Raw genomic sequence first — 4,823 nt, forward strand, 5'->3', positions numbered from 1 at the left:
GAAAAGAAAAAGTGAAGAAGTATCAGGAGTTGAAGCAGGAAATTATAAGATTGTGGGGATTGAAGAAAGTCGAAGTGATACTGATAGTTGTTGGAGCATTGGGAGCGGTGTCAATGAAGATTAGTAAATGAATCAAGAGAGCAGATGGGAAGTTAAAAATCAAACACTTAAAGAAAACAGCATAATTGGGGACTGCCAGAATCTTAAGGAGATATTTAAGCATGAGATTTACAACAGAGTCTATTTGTTATAGACCAATATTGTACATATACCAACTTAGTGTTGTGTGATTACATTAACACAATAATAATAATAATAATAATAATAATATTAATAATAATAATAATAATAATCCTTTCTAACTCTCAAAATAATAATGATAATAATAACAATAATAATAATTATTATTATTATAATAATAATGATAATAATAATATTCCTTTCTCCCTCACATAATAATAATAACAACAACAATAATAATGATAATGATAATAACAATAATAATAATAATAATCCTTTCTAACTCTCATAATAATAATAATAATAATAATAATAATAATAATAATCATAATAATAATCATAATAATAACAATAATAATGATAATAATAATAATAATCATTTCTAACTGTCATAATAATAATAATAATAATAATCATAATAACAACAATAATAATAATAATAATAATAATAATAATTTAATTTGTGGAAGGATAGAGGATATGTAACAACTGAGCAGAGTCTGTGTGATCAGGTTAGATTGATTAAGAGCAAAAGGTGGCTAAGTGTGGTGGAGTTAGATGCTATTAGGCAAAGAGTTTTAGGATGTGTTGGGGATCTAGAAGTCAGTCAGCTTGACTTTGGGGATCAGGGAGCTTGTGAAGAGAGTTTGGTTCATGATGCAGGTGTAGTTGAGGGAAGATTAGAGGAGCATGTTTATGGTGCAGTTGATAGTGGTTTAGATCCTGTTCCGAGTGCAGTGCGTGAGGAGGTGATGGAATTGAAGAGAATTTGGCATGAAGTTATGAGTAAGGATAAAGTGGAGCGTTATGATTTTCGAAGAGTGAATAGATATCGACTAATGGAAGAAACTAGGAAAGTAAATGAGTTAGTGAAGTTTATTAAGACATCAGATATTACTGAGACAAATTGTTTATTTAGAGCTGTATGAGTTAATGTTGCTAAACGGCTAGGTCTATGTGAGTTATTAGAAGATAACAGAGCTATAAGGGGAAGAAAGCCATGGTGGCATAAGAGGTTAGAAAAGGATATCAAGGTCTTAAGAAGTAATATAAGTGTGATGGAGAGTACGAGAGCTGGCAGATTAAAGAAGATGAGTAAGTATAAGCTGTTAGAGAAGAAATATAACATTAAGAGGAAGGGGTTTCAAGTCGTTCTGGAAGAGCTGAAGCAGCGATTAGTGGCTAACAGTGGGAAGGTGAGGAGGTATGAGCAGCGAATCAAGCAGTATACTCAAAATTGTCTTTTTAATTCTAATCAAAAGAGGTTTTACCAGCAGCTAGATGGGGGGATTGAAAAGGAAGGGTTTGGGCCTGATGCAAAGCAAAGTGTGTCATTTTGGAAGGGGATTTGGGGAACGGCAAAGGATTTCAATCAGAATGCTACATGGTTAAGAGAGATTGAGGAAGGTGGGACATCAGTGATGCAGGATAATCTGAGTATTGGTATAGGTAGAGTTATGAAGCAATGTAAGAAGATGCCTAGTTGGAAAACTCCAGGACCTGATGGTGTACAGGGATTTTGGATCAAGAATGTTACGGCACTGCATAAGAGTATAGCTAGTCAGTTTGATAAATGTGCAAAAACAAACCCAATTTATGCACTATTAATACTAAATATGGCGTCATGTCTTCAAAGATATACAAAATGTGTTATTACTTTTGTAACGCGCAGTGAATTTTCAATTAACAAAATAAAAAAATTAATATTATATCTTTGCTATAGCCTTGGACAAAAAAGTCTCGCAAAGCTCAAAAACTAAAACAATCATAATTGTACACTAATTCTTACAAATCAAAATTACATGAATCTATTAGAATATTGCCACAAGAGGTTATACAGTACAAATTTTTACATTGGGTGCTTCAAATTACAGTAGAGGCCCCCTACATGTACATGTATGTCTGTCAGTACATGTATATTGTAATTAACTTATGCAACAAAATAACTTATGTGGTGAATGCATAAAACATGCATTGTTTCACAAGTATGCACTTCTAGTCAGAAATTGATTACACAATACAGATCTGATTTTTAAATTTGGTACTCACAGATAGAGAAAAAAATTCCTTTCCAGCAATATCCCGTTTATGACAATGCACAATAAAATTTGGAAGTTATGGATGCTGTTTGGACGATTGCTCTGGAATACTAGTACAGAGAAAAGCCATTTTAAGTTATTTTCAATGTTTCCGTGTCATGCCCGTTCATGTAGTACATGAAACCACGCCTGCCAGGAAAAACCACACCCAAATCAATTAATAAACGGGGAATGAAGAAAGAAGCACTTTTGACTTGCTTTTCACAGCATTTGAACTATCATTTCTTGTATAATGGACATCGTAAGAGTTGTCTAAAGCCCTGCCATTCATGGTGGCTTCAAATACTAGTAAGTTTTTTCATTACCTAGTTACAGAGTTATTATTACGTCCTCTAGTGCTAAAAGTCCTAATTATGGACTGTTTTGAACACGGATCATCCCCATACTTCATTCAAATCCAACCATCGCTTTTCCTTGAGTTTACAGGTAATATATTTATTATTTTTATTTAGAAGTATAATTAAGTTCTTTACATGTAACGTTAAAATAGTTTATTGTCTTTGCACTTGTGGATGAATCCTATAAAAAATTTGTTGTTATTGTTATGTTTAATGATGTTTCTTTCTCTTACTGTTGTAGCAGGGCCTCCTCTTCCTCTTTGGCCTCTTCCTTGGCCACCTCCCTCTCTTCCTTGGCCACCTCCCCCGCTTCCTTGGCCAGCTGCCCCTCTTCTTTGTCCATCTCCTCCTCCTTGGCCACCTCCTCTTCCTGCTCCTCTCCCGCCACCTCGTCAATGTTTCCATTTACCCCTATGATGTCTCTTTTTCTTCTAACAACAAAAAAAGATTAAGGTAAGTTATACTAATAATAAGAACACAATACACATTAACATGTTTTAAATACCATTAGATACTACTAACACATGAAGGAATAGTACTGTATGTTCATGTAGTATCATTATTCTTGAAAGTAATATGAAATTAACAAGTTAACTAAAGACAAAGTTACTCAATAAGGGATAGCATTTTACAGGCAAGAATAATTACATTGTTAATAATAATAAATGTACCTCAGACTGATGCTCAATCTCACCTCCAGCATTCCTTAAAATTGCAGTGCTGTTCTTTTTGCACGTCCAGCATAAGTTCGTCATTGGCTTGATGCTGTAAATGTGGGGAACATACTTTCTCCATATTCTTTTAAAGGAACTTTCACAGAGAGTATGTTCCCTACCAGCATCAGCATACTGCCGGTAAACCATGCGTCGGGACACACTGGACAGCAATAGCTTGGCCTTCCCATAATCCCTCACTCCAGGTATCCTCCCAGGTAGTAAAATGGCGTAGTCTTCAGCATAGTTCTCCAAAAATGCTACCACATCTTTAATGCCTTCCACAGAAACAGCATGACAAGGAATGCGACCAGTGTTCCCATGAACCCTTCATTAAAAATTTTAATTACTCTTCTTTGGATTATTCTTATTATTTTTACCTAGGTTTTATTCCATTTTGAAGGAAATGCCTCCTCAAGTTCCTGTAAGTACCATTTCTGATACTGTATAGGAACAAGAAGAGCTTCTTACATATCTATTTTTAAAAGATAAGAAATAACTTATTGTTATAGATATTTTTTGTTCAATACTTTCTTTCCCCTGTATTCATACTCAGTCCTATTCCTCTGAACTGTTTCACAAGATGTTGAAGACTTTTCTCACTCTCTGAATAATAATAACAATAAAAATAAAAATAATAATAATAATAAATAATAATAATAATAATAATAATGATAATAATAATAATATTCCTTCTCACTCTCATAATAATAATAACAATAACAATAATAATAATGATAATAATAATGGAACACCAACTATGCTCAGGTATTAGGGTGGATTAGGACTCATCTAACTTTCTCAACTTTGAGAGCCACAATCTTATGTCTTAGGGGCACACGTACCAAATGGAGGTCAATGAATATGGCTGACAGTTTCCCCCTTAACATTATTATGCACTAAAATGAACAAATTACTATTACTTTAATTTTTTTTCCAACACTATTTCTAGTCCTAAACTACTTTTGTTCTACTTGATGTATTTTGGTTAATTTATTATAATAATAATAATAATAATAATATTAAAAATAATAATAATGATAATAATAATAATAATAATAATAATAATATTCCTTTCTCACTCTCAAAAATAATAACAACAATATATATACAATAATAATAATAATAATAATATTCCTTTCTCACTCTCATAAAAATAACAATAACAATAATAATAATAATAATAATAATAATAATATTAATAATAAAATAATAAGTAATAAATGAAAATAATAATAACATTCCTTTCTAACTCTCATAAAAATAATAACAATAATAATAATAATAATAATAATAATAATAAAAACAAATAATAATAATGATTATGATAATAATAATAATAATAATAATAATAATAATAATAATAATAATAATAATAATAGTAAATAAGGAAAAATAATAAAAAAATAAAAATAATAATAAATAATAATAAT

The 4,823-nt window shown here is 31.1% G+C and overlaps 3 long non-coding RNA genes across 5 annotated transcripts in view; 1 reads left to right on the forward strand and 2 right to left on the reverse strand.

Moving 5' to 3' along the window:
- Positions 1-2,474, reverse strand: part of LOC109584174 (uncharacterized) — a 7,727-nt gene extending 5,253 nt beyond the window's left edge. Inside the window, exon 1 of one of the 2 annotated variants that reach the window (XR_002185894.1) lies at positions 2,290-2,474. This is a non-coding gene — a long non-coding RNA (uncharacterized LOC109584174). The remainder of the gene's footprint in view (positions 1-2,289) is intronic. The other variant, XR_002185892.1, reaches the window with a different exon arrangement.
- Positions 2,475-2,480: 6 nt separating this feature from the next.
- LOC109584173 (uncharacterized) lies at positions 2,481-3,011 on the forward strand. 2 transcript variants are annotated; one of them, XR_002185890.1, is made up of 3 exons: positions 2,481-2,627; positions 2,676-2,765; positions 2,919-3,011. It is a non-coding gene; the product is annotated as an uncharacterized LOC109584173 (long non-coding RNA). The 2 variants fall into 2 exon arrangements; XR_002185891.1 differs by having other exon boundaries at positions 2,922-2,998.
- Positions 2,830-4,039, reverse strand: LOC109584172 (uncharacterized). Its single transcript, XR_002185889.1, has 4 exons — positions 3,771-4,039; positions 3,349-3,718; positions 2,911-3,108; positions 2,830-2,858 (listed from the first exon to the last, which is right to left on the reverse strand). It is a non-coding gene; the product is annotated as an uncharacterized LOC109584172 (long non-coding RNA).
- Between the last annotated feature and the right edge of the window lie 784 nt (positions 4,040-4,823).

This window comes from Amphimedon queenslandica, unplaced genomic scaffold (assembly GCF_000090795.2).
Source record: "Amphimedon queenslandica unplaced genomic scaffold, v1.1 AMPQUscaffold_13238, whole genome shotgun sequence".
Lineage (NCBI taxonomy): Eukaryota > Metazoa > Porifera > Demospongiae > Haplosclerida > Niphatidae > Amphimedon > Amphimedon queenslandica.